A 15,869-nucleotide genomic window follows, 5' to 3' on the forward strand; every position below is an offset into this window, starting at 1 on the left:
TTACCATTAATGGTGTAGCTTTTTCCCACTACACTTATAAGAACTCAACTGTGCTAGAGCTGTTGCCAAACTATTGCTAAAGAAATGAAGCAGTTCTCTCTCTCTCCTCCCAACCTTCATTTATGAGATTTTCCTTTTCACTTGTTAGCAAAAAAAACTGTTTTGGCTTGTGAAAAACATTAACATGGAGCTAAAGGCAATCTGTACTACATTGCATACTGTTTCAAAATTCATCCACCAATTCCTTCTTTTGGTTTTCCTTCTTACAATTTCTTCTCTAATAGAAATATAAGATTGAAAGCTGCAAAGATGAAAAGGGTCTCAGAAACTTTCTGTGTATTAGTCTCCTCTTCTGCAGGCATTAATTCCTATCTGCTTCCTCTCTGTGCATGACTGTGTATACACTTGTATTACTCTCGTGAAGTTCACATATTTGTGCATAGTTGACTATGAATTGATTCCGAGAAGAAATATGGTTCACATCTTTGTTCTGGCACTAACATAGATGTGAGATACCAGAATTTAAGCAATCATTTTGACAAATAATAGTTCAAACTTAGAGAATTCTCTTTCAGGGTTAGATTTACAAGGGGATCTAGATTCTCAAAGCTGGTCTGACTACATACATATATAAACCCACCTCTCTATCTAAGCAGGATCTAATCATATTTCTGCTTAAGTAAGAGTCCAAAGATTTAGATCTCAGATCTGCACTAATGTTCCCTCAGGATCTAACCTTTTGTCACTAATTTTGTTCATCTCGAACATACTGTACTAGGTAGGGAGTAGAAAATTCCCTCCGGAGACACAAGGTAGGCATTTTTTCACCTATTTAATTTACTCCCTCAAACTCTGCTTCTAATGTTTTGCACTGAGCAGCCCTCTCAAGGTATCTCTAAAATGTCCTATCTTAACACTTAAATGCACTAAATATTAGCCATCAATTATTTTTCAGTTAACCAAGAAATAAATAATGATTATAATAATAGCTCTCTCTAGTATATACCTCTCGTCATCACTACATCTCAGATTTCTTGATGGAATAGTTGGTAGTTGGTGTCACTATTCATAATTTATGAATTGGGAAACAGTGAAGTCATGTTTTGTTGCCAGAAGTCATGTCACGGGCTACATTAATAACTAGGTCTCCTGAATCCCTGGTTAATGCAGTATTCAGATAAGCTATGAACACAAAAGAACCATTAAAGACAGAAACAATGAGTCGGTCGCTCTTCATAGGCTAATAAAGAGTCTCTAGTTGTTTCTCTGTTTCAACAGACAAATCACACCAAAGGATTTACTGTTGCTCTTTTATGCCAAGTGGAAACCTGAGATTTGGTATGCTTTCCACGGAGATAAAAAAGAACCAGAAGAAAACTCAGCTAATGTAATTTGGTGTTCCAAATTCCTTTCACATCCATTCTGAGACACACAGTATTCAGGCTTTTATAGGAAAATCAGAGTAAACAGTTGGACTCAAGAAGAGTCTGTGTCTCACTTCCATTTCCACCAGACAATTTGGCTCATTTAGTGTCTGAATAGTTATTTATAAGCACACATGTGTTCACTTGTCCACTTTGCGTAGCTTATGTTTGTAAGATATGAAAAGCAATTAGCATGGTGATGAGTCTGAGCTAATAAGGCTCTGGCAAGGGAAGCTGTATTAGCTTAGGGTCAGCATGCTGTTAGACACATTCTAGTAGGTTTCATTTGCCCTGGAGCAGGATAGAACAACCTTGGGTCTACCTAGAAAATAGTGTTTTAGACACAGAACCAAAACTGGCTCCCTCAGCTTCCCACAAAGTTTCTGATTACATTGCAATCAGCAATAGCTCCTCCAAGCTAGTTTTTCCAGATGTTTTACTGCTGCAAAACACTGAGTACAGGGTACAAATAAAGAGGTGTATTGAGTAAGTCCCACAAAGCTGTAGTCTACAATGGCTGGTCTGCAACCAGTACTTACAAAACTAGTTAAAAGTGGCTCAAGATGTGTCTGATTTGCAGAGACATTAGAGCAGTACAGATATACAAAGTAAGTCTCATTCTGAGCATTTATTATCTCGATACAGCATCCAAATGGCTACTTCAATGTGTCACTTCGAATTTTGATAAGATGATTAGTCTTAGCTGGATACTTCAAAGAGTAACTGTGCTTTGAAGTGATTTTGAGCTTTTGTACGTATCTCTATAAAACACCCATTACAGTGATTTCCAGGAACCATATGAGGATAACACACATAAACTATGTCTTGAAGTCTCAAATCTACCTTTGGACATAAAAATGCAGCTCTTTCTGAAGTCAGTGAGTTTCATATGGCCCTCACACTAATAAAAGGAAAAGTTTCCACATCTTGAGCCTGCTATTACATGCATCTCAAAAGCTCCATAAGCTCCACCCTAATTATGTTATCTATTTTGTGTTCCCCCAAGAAATTATGTTAGAAAAACTCTCAAGAATTATGCTATAGCACAGAGCTGTCACAGCCAGCCTGTTAAATGTACAGCCTAAATAAGCCTAAATGGCACAGCTTTCTAAAATGTTTGTATGAAGGATGACATATATACTTGATTATGTGTACAAAAGTACCATATAGCTATGACCTGAAACAAGGAACACGCGTGTTCGAATAACCCTCACTGGTAATGGGATGACATTCAAGCACTGTCTTCAGCTGTTGTCTCTGTTTTTCCCAGCAGGCTGCCACTTTACCCAAGTCTACAGGAGTCCAACAAAGAAGACTCTAAGTGCAGCAGTTCATCTAGCAGAGAGCATCTCCCCTACAAGGCATGGTAGAAGAGTAACGCTGCTCAATGTTTGCCTATAGAAAATAGGCCATAGAGAAACTGTAGCCTTGAAGGTGTTCCTTTAAATTGGAAAAAAAATTCCCAAGTAGCTGCCAGACAATGGCATCAGTAAAATGATATTGCTGACTACTCTCCTCCTGACATCTTTTTTTCCCTTTTGACCTCTCCTTGTCCCAGTGATACACAGACATATTTACACTCCCTTAATAAATTCAATTGACTAAATCCACCAAATTTTGCATATTCAGTAGGAAAAAAAAAGACCTAAAATTGTTTCTGAAAATTAATCAGGATGTCTAGCTAGCCAGCTTCTTCTTCTTCATAAATAATACTTTTAAAATGAAGCTTGGGTCTTAATCTTCATTGGAACAAAAATCAGAATTCAAAAATTTTCATGAGGAAGTTGACATGTAAACACTGCTATTAAAGAACAGCCAAAAGGCAAATGGTCAGATGTCCTGCTTGGTGTCTATACGCTGCTTGCCTTAATGCAGGGACGTGACTCTACATCTCTCAATGACAGCTGAGTACCCTAAACAGCAGGCTAATGTTATTTTCTCTTTAGTTGGAGCTGTTTCATCTTGTTTAAATAATTAAGTATTTAGTGACCCCTGAAAAGCATGTTTCTCTAATCCAGTGACTAGGACATTCACTTGGCAAATTGACCTGCTGATCTGATAAGAAAGTATTCTGCAAAGACATTTATAGTCAATTTATTCCTAACTAAAAAGGAGAGAGTTGGGTTTTTTCCTCATTCCTGCATTAATTCTCTCAGTAGTCACTTATCTCCTGATCCATCAGTGGTTGATGTTTGTCATAGTGCTGGTAAGTTAGCAATTCTCTAAGTAGCACATTTGCAAAGTGTGGGAAAATGCTTGTACAATATGAAACGGGTTTAACATTTTATATATAACATAAAACAATCACTTCTTAAAATGTTTTTATTTTTACGTTTGGAAATGGGCTAAGGAAGAGTGCATATATATATATAGGTGCAAAATACACACTTAATACACTTATGTACACTTGCTTGGTGTACACTTACAAAGTCTGAATATAAAGTTTCCATCTCTCATATAGTATCAAGTACCAAAAAACTAATATTGATGAGTATGCAGAATGCTTTAGCAGAGAAACCTATTAGACTCCATATGGTGGAGTTGAGGATCATGAACTTTGTTCTTTGACACTGCATGAGGCACTACTGTATCTAATTCCACTATGAACTTTATTAAGAAGGAACAGTACCAGAAACACCGTACGAATCACATCTCTGCAGTGAGACAAGAAGTTTTCTAGAGGATTCCCAACCTATTCCTGTAGAAATCAGTGCTCTGAATGCAAAGCAAGTCTGGCCCTTCCAGCAGCTTGGTCTTCCAGCCATGCTTGAATGTCTCTGCTCAAAGTGCAAAACTGTAAAAAAGTATAGCCCATGTTTATGCATCTTGACTCTGTCTGTTTCCAACATATTTATCTGGAAATTTGTAAAGCGGATCGGGGCAGGTGTGTAAATACTGTTCCTATTTCCTCCATGGAGTTTGAATACTGGAACACTTGGAACTGGACAAAGCCTTCCCACCTGGCCTCCCATCAGGCAGCACCCGGCCATGTTTTGGGGCCCTTTCTCCAGGACATTTTTAATAAGAGAACATTGTCCTGAGAGGGGACAGTTTAGCCACCTACTATGTCCATTTTACTTACTAAAAGGGATTCAGTGGAAGAGGTTAAGTACAACTGACAACTTTTGCGAGGCTGGATACAGTTCGGGGACTTGTGTTACTTGTTGCCACAACCTGCTTTGCTGCCTGGCTGTTGTGGCTTGTTTTCAAGTGCAGCCCCATACGTGTTTGGGAAGAACTGCTGCAGTGTCCTGATGCTGATGGTTCTGGAAATATCCAGGGGCAGCCTGTCCTTTCTCCTGCCCTGCCTCCTGCCACCAGACTTGCAGTGGGGCAAGGCTGTTGCATGAGGCCACTGCAGGGAAGAAGAGTCTGTATCATCCCTGCTTTAGTTCTCCCATCTTCTGTCCCCCCTGCCACAGTGAGGAGAAACCAGAGCCTACTACAGAACACACTGAAACAAAGTTAAAAATGCAGCCCTAAACAGTCTATACAAAGACCATACCTGACAGCCTGGGCGGATTTTATGTGCCTCTCCCTATTATTTTTCCCTGTGCTGGCTGCTGTCTTATTTTCCAATGTGCAGTTGTTCAGGAAGCGGCACAAAGCTCAAGCGATGCAGTGGTTGCCATGGAGAGAAGCTCGAGTTTGCACTTTATTCATTTTATTTATTTCTGAATGGCAGCCTGCTGCAGTATGTAAAATCTGCATATCTTGCTAGTACACTGGATGCCACAAACCTGGGGCTGTATTTAAGGATAATCTGTATTTGGAAAAGCACAGTAAAAAGCTGAACCTCATTTGCAGCTGATTTTATTTCTTATTTGGGATTGGATTTCCCTGGAGACTTGTGTCGGAAATGTCCACTGAAGTAGAATTAACACTTACCTCAATTACATAACATTTTATATCAGTGTTCTAAAATAGGCAATTTCAATAAGACTTTTGGGACTAAGTGTAGCATGGTCTTTCATTCTTTTTTATTTACATGGCAACTAGAATCACACAGAACTCTTCCTGCCTCCATGAAAAGGACATAATTTGCAGACTAACATTTACAATTAATTAGCACTGAAAGATGCTACTAAAATTTATCGTTCAGCATTACAGTAAATCTTATCATGCTGAAGTGACACAGGAGAAACATAACATTCTTTTTAGACTCACTCCATCTAATGATGCCAAAGCAGTGCACAATTGCTAATTACAAATCATGTATGGGATAAAGAATCTCTTTGTCCCCTTTTCACCCCCTCCCCCCAAGTTTTGAAGCTTTTACAATAGTCATTGTTTGGAAATAAATACTACAGGAAGATCCAGTCTGTATTTGTACCACTGTCATTAAAAAAAAGTGGATAGAAAGATAAAGCAATTTTTAAAAAAATTATAGAGTGTGAGTGAGCTGAGGATGTGGACATGGGAGGCAAGCCTTGACTGCTTCGATATTATAATTTTTACCTTATATAGAAAATGAGTATAACTTTTCTATATCTATTCCTTCATAAAAATAAACTAACTTATTTACAGAAATACAGTATAATGGGTGTAATTAGAGATCTTAAAACTCTGCTTGTGTCATTTGTCAGACTCAAGGGCTGTATCTTATCCAGTGCTGTGTGCATTCCCTGCTGCCTGGGGAAACAGACATGCAAACCAGCCATAGAAACTCTGCAGGATGAGCACCATGTCTTTATTCTTATTTCCCGCCCCCCATCCCCCATTATATACTGCCAAGTTCCTTTGACAGTGCTATCTTTTAATTGGTTTGGCAGGTATTATACAGTTAGTCATATGCACGGATGATTAAATAAGCCAGTTCATATATGTACTTAAATTCACATCTAAGGAACTATATTAAATTTTGTCCTTCTCTATGGGATGAAATAGAGGGATAATCAAAGGATAAAATAGTAGGAAAAGATCCTTAGTTATAAAGGGATGGAAATGAATAGATTGGTTCTGACTGGTGACTGTACTATGAGAGTTATTTAATGTCCAAACACTTGAACTGAATTACAGAACTAATTTCCAAGTAATACCTTTCATTAGCAGAATGTAAGCATTTTCTTTATGTCAAAGAAGTAATATCAAGCCTTCATCTTTATCTAAGAAGGTCATGTGGCCTGTTGTCCTTGTATGGGAGAGCAGACCAATAATTCAACACTAGAAGAGTTAACACTGAACTTTCCATAAATTTGCATAGGAGTCTTACAGGACTGGAGTAAGCATATATCAGAGAAAAGCCCCTGAACGAGTTAGTCAACAAAAGGGTAGCTGTAATCATATTGGAGACTGCAAATGGAAAGAAACCCACTTAATGCATACAAATGATTTATTATACTGTGTGCCACTTGGTATGACCTAGATTTTAGAAATTAGATACAAGATTCAGGAAACCTTAACTATGGACATCAGTAAAATCAGCTGCTAAGAGAGGTCAGGAAATTATCCAGCATCTTCTGTTTTTCACTGGTAGCTTCTTTGTTGGTGAAAAAATTCACCTTCTGGTAATATGATAAGATTTTTGAAGCATTACTGCTGGAAAACTAGGCTTCTGAATTCTTTCTGAGCTCTACTACCCTCTAAAAATCACAGGTCAGGCAGCTGATTTCTGTTCGAATTTCCACAAGAGCTTGATCTTTCAGCGACACTTATGGTAACACACATTGACAGCATGGGGTGCAGCACAAAGACCTCTCATGCCACAGGTGGGAATCCTAACCCTCAGCAGGCTGGGAGCTGCATCACATGCTCTTCCTATTCTTACTCTGAATCCCCCAAGACACGTCGTTCCCTGATCGCCTCCATCTCTGGAGGCAGGCACAGAGAACTGGAAGGTGATACCCACTGAGCGTGGAACAGAGCTGGTGGATCTCCTGCCAGGGACTGCCACTGGAGAGCCTGTCCTTACCTTTTGTGGCATGCAGGACACTGACGGTAAAACCCACCACCCCATGAAACAGCTCTTGCTTCAGTTTTCATTGTTTACTTTAACCTTTCAGAAGCAGAGCCCAACATTTGATTTCTCTCTGCTATGCTTACAGAGCCCAGCAGTGTGCAACCAGCTGCAAAACACAGTGAACTGGTTGAAATTCCAAACAGGAGATTTCTAGGCTTTCCCTGTACAAGTTGCTATAGCAGATGACATAGCTTAAGAAATCATCAGTATACTTGAACAGATCTATTTTTAAGTTGATTTTTTTCCCTGCTTTATCCCTAGCACCAGAGTGGCACCCACCTGGGCCTTCAGAAACAGACTGTCTTGATGAAGCTTGTGCTGTTACAGACCAGCAACTTGAAAAGGGTTAAATACATTAGCCACTCCACTCAAGAAATGGAGTGAAAAATGCAACTCCTTAGAGACCAATCTGTCCTCTGGGCAAAACATTCATATCATTCATTAAGAAAAAGAGAGTATGCTTCTTAGAGGATGACAGACAGAAAAAAATCCCAAATATCAATATTTATTTGCTAAACTAACCTAAGTTCTTTGAAAGGGTGACCAAGCTGATGGAAAGGTGATGAAAGCAATCTATCTGGATTTCACCCAGGCATTTGATAAGCTGTCACATCCGAAACTAGTGGGGAAATGATAAGACAGGAACAAGTAATACATTGACATTGATTAAAAGCTGTCTGTCATTCCAAACCAGAAACTGTTAAGTAATTAAGTAACTAGTTAAAAGGTGGAGAGGCAGAGGTCTTGACACCGGCATGTCTCAACACCTGGGTTCATCCTGAGATTCTTTTACTATATTTTACAAATGATTTCTTAGTATTTATTTCAAAGGAATAAAATAAAGTAGCTGAAGGAGGAGGACTTGTAACTTTTATGATTGCTACTGCAATGCAGAAAAGTATCTAGATTCCGCATATGTATATATTTTCTTCATGGATTTTTATTTAATAGCATTATTCTTCCTCACAAAGACATTAGAAAAAGTCAGCAAAAAAATAAAAAATAGATTATTGAAATTTATTTCTATGACTTGAGATCTGGACATGATGCACAAAACACTCAGGAGGACAAACTGTAAATTCTCTTTCATGGGAGTAAATGGAAAACCCACATAGTGGGTTTTTATATGGGGAAAACCCACGTACACACAAATAGATTTGTTTCCTGGTCCCTACTCAAAGGCATCCTAAACTGAAGCCCAAATAGTGGGGAACCTCTGGCATTTCTGGAGAACCAGCTGAAATTCGAAGTGTAACACGAATGCAAATAACAAAAATTCAGGAAAAACTTGGGATTTGTTCCAACTTGAAACAGAAAGAAATTAAGTAAAGAAGCATGAGACTCTGTTGAGATTCTAACTAAAGGACATGATTCCACAAAATCTCTTTCACTTTTCTCTCTTTGTATATGATTCTCCATTTAATTCTGTGCAATTGCAACTTTTCAGTTTTAAGAGATATTCATAATTCAGGATCAGATCCTGTATGACCTGTCAGTTTTTTAATAACATATCTTCAATTTACATACAGACTTCAAGTAAAATGGGAAATATAAAAAGATTAAAGTGTTCATGACAGTTTAAAGCAAAGAAGTGCACTTGCCTAAAACAAACATATTCACTTTTTCCTATCTTATTATTAATAATACATGTATAAAGCATATTAAGAACTACAAAACACAAACATGTCACACGTCTTTCTCTACTGCAGTGTTGAAAGTAACTGATAGCTCATGAATAACAGTTTCAAAAGCTGTATGAGGATACACTTCCCAATACTTAAGCAGTACAAAGAACTTTAATCTCAAACTGATAGGTTTACAGAGGTATTATTTAAACATGAAAGTCTAATCAATATCCTAGAAGAGCCATGTACAATGTATTTTTTTAATATACCTTTGTGCAACAGAAAAGACGTTGGACCTGAAAATTACATATTTCATGTTTGTGATACTGAAATTTTCAAATTGGGCCTAGCTCAATGTACAGAAGTCATTAGATTATGAAAAGCTGATTTTTTTCCCCCGCCTTACTTTTTCACCCACAGAATACAAAATGATTCTCTACCAGAGTCATGTGGAGGTACTGCAATCTAAACATATTATCAGCTGTGACAGAAATGCTATTTCTGTTGAATAACAAAGGAATGCTGTGACAACTCTGACAACTTTTGGCAGGTAATGGTACCGATTCTATTCCTTGGATGTTTTGCACTACTGTGGTTCATTGTGCCTTTTCCGACTGGCAGCAGGGCGGAAGGAGAGAGGCAGCTCTTTCTTGTGGCCATGTATGTAGTGGGTTGGCTTTTGGATTTTTTAGGCCTTCCTTAGCAACAGGGGTCAGAAATCTAAGGAAGCATTCCATATCATCCTTTAGCTTAACACAACATACAAATAAGGTGGAGATAAGAGAGCTCGCTCTCTTCTCTCTTCCAGCGGCTGAAGGCAACAGGTCTCTCCTCAGATGGCCTTGGCTCGCGTAGGCCAGGGCCCGCCTGCTCGGACCTGCTGTTATCTACGGTCCCTCCAGGAGGCGTGGGGGAGTTGGTTGGTGCTTTGCACGGTTCTGCTGTCTCGTTCAGGGAAGTATTTAATTCATTTTTTGCATTTATTCACTAGCTTTCTATTAATGGGTATATTTGGAGGATATTTGCTTTTAGGGTTTTTTTATCCCTGTTTCCCCTCTCCCTTTTCCTTTTTTCCCCCGGGAGCTCCCTATCGTGTGTACAATTTATTCAAATTGTATATATAATTGTCAATATATGTGAATATATATTTTTTATATAATTCCCTTTCGTTCGGATTTCTTTCGGTTTTTCTGTGGTTTGTTCTTTTTTCCCTTGCTTGAGAGAGCGGGAAGAGGGAGGAGACAGCTTGGACTCAGCAAGAGAGCCAGACCAAACTTAGTACCCTCATCATCAGTTTGTGACAGTCCTGACTGTTAGCCAAGCTTTTGCATGTACGTGATCCTAAATTCCCTCAACTGGTACATCAAACTCAGTGTAGTTACAATGACCTATATTTAATGCAGAGTTTCTCCAAGAAAGTAGTACCTTGCATCATCCCTGAAACATGACAGTGCTTCTCAGTGGGAACGACTTCAAATAATGAAGAAAGAATAACTGCAACTTTTGAAAAATCCATGTAGTAGCAGAAACAAAGTAGATTATATTAGGCCTGATTGTTCTGTGTGTACTTATCAAAGTGTACAAACAAGTAGCTTGTAAGTAGTATCAATATGAAACAGATCTGAGTTATTTAGCTTGATTTTTGGTGCAGAAAGCTGAGTGGAGTTGACCAAGTCAGTACAATTTGATTCATCTCAAATTATTACAAAAGTTCTTTCAGAGAAATTACTCTTTTGACTTTTCACTTGGGTGCTTCACCTTCCTGTACAAAGTGTACTAGGAGTCTCATTACTAATGGAAGGCTTTATGAAAGACAATGAAAAGTAAAAAAGTAAAAAAAAGCCTAAGCAACTAATAAATTTCAGGTACTTTTATCTTAAATAATGTGCATCTGTTTTACAAAAAGGTGGATGAATCATTTTAGTACCAGGGTTCTTTCAATGTTTTAAATATGTGACTCAAAACTTCCAGAACCATCTCTAATCCCATATTACTTGAAGACTTTCAAATTCCTAGGTGAAAGCATACAAGCATACATTTTTTATAATGTAGATAACAAGGTTTTTGAAGATTCTTTATGAAAGAGATTATCATATAGGGCTGACATTTGCTGTGAGCAAGTTTCTAATTTGATGGGAAAAGGAAAAAGCATTTCCAAAAACAGCTAAGTTAACCACAAGGCAAAATTGTTGTTCTTGAATATTTCTCAAAGTACCACAGTTTATCATTGTGTGCATGTATTTATATATCTTTGGTGTTTTTCACTATAATATTTCAGTACTAATACAATATCTACTCTGTCTCCACTAAGAGATGGGTGGATGTTTCAGAACAAGGACCTACATCTACCTTGATACTTTTAATGCATTTTAAATACCCCATCTGCTTCCAAAATTCTTTTGAGAATCTTGCTTGAGATACTGGTCTAAGACATTACTGCCTCACCCCCATCTGAATTCTCTATGTGACGAGCAGTACATGAACATTTGTAGTGAAATCTTGTAAATTTAATAAAATGTTACAGATTATGGTTTAAATAACAGTTATTCATACTTAAGATGCTTCCTTAACACTCTTTGCTGCTGTTCTCACCAGTACCTCAGTAATGTAAGTACATTTGTTTAACATGAACTTGGGAGTTCACTGAGTCTCATTTAAAACCTAGAAACATTTATGGGACTATTTTCATTCATTTCAGCTTTCTTGGGATCAGACCTGTAGAATTTAGCCATATAGTGATGCTGCTACTAGAAATAATCACTTATCAGCCCATCTGGAACAGTACTCAAACACAGAATAAGATAATATCTGTATCTGAAATATTCAATTCCAAAGACACTTTGAATTCAAGTGGAAACAGCTGCATAGCCAGAAACATCCAAGTACACTGACTAAATACTAATTGTGTACTGGAAGCATACCGGTTTCAGTGAGAATAACATGAATGCAATTCATTAATATTCATGATTACCACATGTATTATTAGTATAATTAACCTCATTCATATATCCATAGGCATGGATTTGGATAGGTGGACTACCCATTCTTATGGTGAATGCAAAATCAGCTGGACAGCTGGGTTTGCAGTGTTGTGATGACTGATAAAAACCTTGGCCACTGGCTGGATACTAGTGGCATCTCCACACATAAAACTGGGGTCAGTTGTTTAACAACATTAATGTCTGGAGGAGGTGATGGAGTCAGTCCATCATCAGCAACAGTATCAGTTTAGGGGGAAAGGTCAGCAAGACAGCTGTTAGTACTGCTATTCAGCAGAACCTGACTGGCCAGAGAAAGAGGCTGATAATAAACTCGTGGTGTGCAAGATAAATGCCAAGTCCTATCTCTGGCATATAATAGCCTCTTGCCTCAGTGGAGCCGGTGATCAGTTGATTCCAAGGCAGCTTTGCAGAAAAGGAGTTGGGATTCCTGGTGAACAAGGTGAATGTGACTTAACGGGGCACCCTTGAAGGCTGTCAAATATTGCACAAAGTTTTCTAGAAAGGCTGCAGATATCTCTGTCCTTGGAGATGTTCAAAATTGACTCTACAGGGCCTTGAGAAACTCCAGGTCAGCGTTGCTTTGACTGGGACCTGGATCAGATGTTCTGCAGAGCTCCCTTACAATTTGTATTATTTTGTGATTCTAGATTTTAGCAATCTCTTTATAAAAAGATGGAAGACTACACATTTACACTGATTGCAAAAGTATTAGCTCTTTTGCATATTACATCAACCTATCTCCATCTTTTATGAGTGAATAGAGTTGTACTTGAGTATTCTTTTGTAGCATCATATCCTGTTCAATTTTCACTACAGTATATTTGTCATTCTTAAAGTAAAAAATAATTTTGCAAGTCTGACACTGCAACAATGAAAGTACAGCATGCTCATAAGCCAGATATTTTCTAGCTAAGAAGATATTTGCTAGTATCTGTTTTACACGATTTAGTGACTACATTCTGCATAGACATAGCACACCATTCATAGTATATGCTCTTTGCTCAGTATATTTAATAAATAGATTGCCTTCTGTTCATTTGATAATGCAAATTTAATTGTCTCAAAAAAAAAGAATTTGTATACTCCAAGAAAATATAACCTTCTAGAGTTTGACTTAGTTTATAAAATGGCATTTTTTTGACAGTACCATGCAATTAAAGGGCACATCACTGAGTGTACATGGGTACCCAAAACATGAAAATTCCATTGCTAATTGGCCTGTTTTCCAGTGTACCTCTCCATGACACTCTGCTTACCAGGTTTTTCTGAAAACTTCTTTTTAGGATCCCATAGATTTTTATTACTTGCAGACTAAACGTATGGCTGTGCTTTAGTTAACTTGAAGCCTGCGAAGAAAAATTAGAGACTCTACTGTGTTGTAGCGTGGAGGCAGTAAAGTTATTTGCTATGGAGATATAATATGTGCTTGTGTTCATGTCACAGCATCTGTATAAATATCAAGCTTGTACTCTCCTGTATATTGACAATTTTCTGGCTCTGCAGGTTATTCCATCGGTCACTAAGTTCTGGGTATCATCTTTCCTGCACTTCCTATGGTTTCCCTTTACTTGTCTCCTTTTGTCTTTCTGATTTGCAACAGAAAACAACAAATGAACATAAGCTATTATATGACAGAATGTTGTCTTGGTTTTGTTGATAGTTGTTGTAGTTTCACCATAACTCATTCTAATTGTCCTTCATGCAATTAAAATTTATTTTAAAAGAGAGGGAGTCTCAGTACTTTCTAGGAAGTGATGATCCTTTAATACCAGTAGGTACTGATTTATTATAGTAACAACACCCAGCAATTGAATTTCAAACACTATGTGTATTCAAATAAAATGAATAAAAATAAACACCAGCTTTTTCTCCTAAGTCACAGAATTGAAAACAGCCATTCCCTGAAGCACTGCTACTGAAGCTCTCTACTACTGGACCATTTGCTGAAGCTCCTCATTCTCTGAGCTCTCCTACTCTGGATGACCGTTTTTCTTTAGTAAAACTCTACATTAAAAAGTCAAATAAAGTGAGCTTTAATTCAGCTGCTTCTCCTTGATTCTGAGGAATTATAATGTCTCTGCTGAGAAACCAAGTGAGATTAAATTTCACACAATCATATTGATAATCATTCTTCAATGGCCTTCTTTATCTCAATTAGATTTCAAAGGTGCAATCGCAAGAAAGTGGTGGTTCTGGACATTCTAAATAGGATATATTTTACTGTGCAGATTTTAAAAGTTGATGGAACATTAGGGTTAGTTTATTTGAAATACAGAGTTCTGAATTTCTCTCTTTAGAGAGTTTATTTTTACCACACCAGTCATTCAAATACATCTCATTCACCTGCTGATGGTACCTAAGGTAACACAATTTAATTGAGATCATAACTTTCCCTCTGAGCATGTCCAAATTCTGAGGCACATAAATACTCCAAAGACAAAAATAACTGAACACATTTAAACATTCAGTTTCTATGGATACAAATAAAAGTAAAATGTCTAATGTGAGTTCTTATTCAGCCTGATGCCTTACAGATTAGAAGCACTTCATTAAGCCTTAGAGACAGATATTATTCCATAAATAAATACATAAAATAATAAAAAAGAACCATCCAAAATCCCACATCCTCTGTTTCTGATATGCAATTGCGTATTCTAGTTGTGTAAGGATTACCACTGGCAGCCAGTTCCTGTTTTCCCATTCCCACCCCACATTACAGCCTTATTGATAGACTTGAGATATAGTTTGTGTCATTTTCAAAAGAAAAATTTTTCTGTTGAAACATGAGAAAACTCAAAGCTCAGGACTTTGAGGCTTCTGGCCTTCACTCCAAGTGTTTAGAGAATAATAGCTACAGAGTTAACTGCTACAGATGCCTGATGCTGCTAGGTCAAAGCAATGAATGTTACATGGCTGACCTTTTAAGCCAAGATCATCAAGAAAAGACCTGAAAAGCACAGTAGCATGATTAGAGATGTCAAAGTACTCGTGAGATTTCTCTCAGGCAGTTGGACACAGAGCCTAGTTTTTAAAAGTGTATTTTAAATGGCACTCTATTCAGTCTTAAAGATCATATTTGAAGAGGTGTTGTTCACAATTATCATCAGCTTTAATGCTGTTTTCTGAATCCTGTGCTTTTGCAAGCCTTATTAGTTAACTTAATGTCTCAGTAAGCTCTTTCTTCTCACAAACTGCAGGTAAAATACAACATGAGATTGTCAGCACTGAGGGTTTCTGTAAAGCTTTTTGCTAAAGCACAAGCTTCAATGATTATTCCTCAGCCAAATTCCACGGAATAGCCATGAAAGTCATCATTAGCACAGCACTGGGCTTCAACTCAGTTCCTGGTAGGGCTTTATTAGCTCCATACTGTATCACATTAAATATGGCTGCAAGGTTTTTTGGTCTGAATCTTGCTCACAAATGACCAGCCCAGAGCCTGAGCAGACTGACTAAAAATATAGACATCTAGAAGAGCCATAAATTACAGCAGGGGGGCCAGCTTTGACCACCTTAAGTTGACCTAACTCACTTGTTTTTTATACTGTTAAACCTATTTATCCACCAAAGTATCTGCCAAATGTTTTGTGTTAGCAAAGACCATGTATCTACTTTGCTAAAATTTATTAGGCACTGTCTTTGTGCCTGAAAAGGACAAAAGAGCTGCATAAAGCTGGGTTCAATGGACAGACGTTCCATTGCCTGCTGAACCAACTAATTCCAGTGCAGACACAGGCAGGAGCAGCATCACAAGTGTTCCCAAGTGGAGGCTAACAGCAGCAAGATCCCTCACACCTGCCTTGGGCAGCTGCAAGGTCTGTGCCTGGTCACTCCCTGCTCGTGTGGCTTGGAGCCAACA

At 37.9% G+C, this 15,869-nt stretch overlaps 1 protein-coding gene and 1 long non-coding RNA gene across 16 annotated transcripts in view; one reads left to right on the top strand and one right to left on the bottom strand.

Moving 5' to 3' along the window:
• DLGAP2 (DLG associated protein 2) overlaps positions 1 to 15,869 on the bottom strand; it is a 455,535-nt gene that overhangs the window by 126,752 nt on the left and 312,914 nt on the right. The window lies entirely within an intron of this gene.
• On the top strand, positions 10,187 to 13,579 carry LOC116783769. The gene is made up of 3 exons (XR_004355819.1): positions 10,187 to 10,524; positions 11,533 to 11,615; positions 11,707 to 13,579. It is a non-coding gene; the product is annotated as an uncharacterized LOC116783769 (long non-coding RNA).

Source organism: Chiroxiphia lanceolata, chromosome 3 (genome assembly GCF_009829145.1).
Source record: "Chiroxiphia lanceolata isolate bChiLan1 chromosome 3, bChiLan1.pri, whole genome shotgun sequence".
Taxonomy (NCBI): Eukaryota; Metazoa; Chordata; class Aves; order Passeriformes; family Pipridae; genus Chiroxiphia; species Chiroxiphia lanceolata.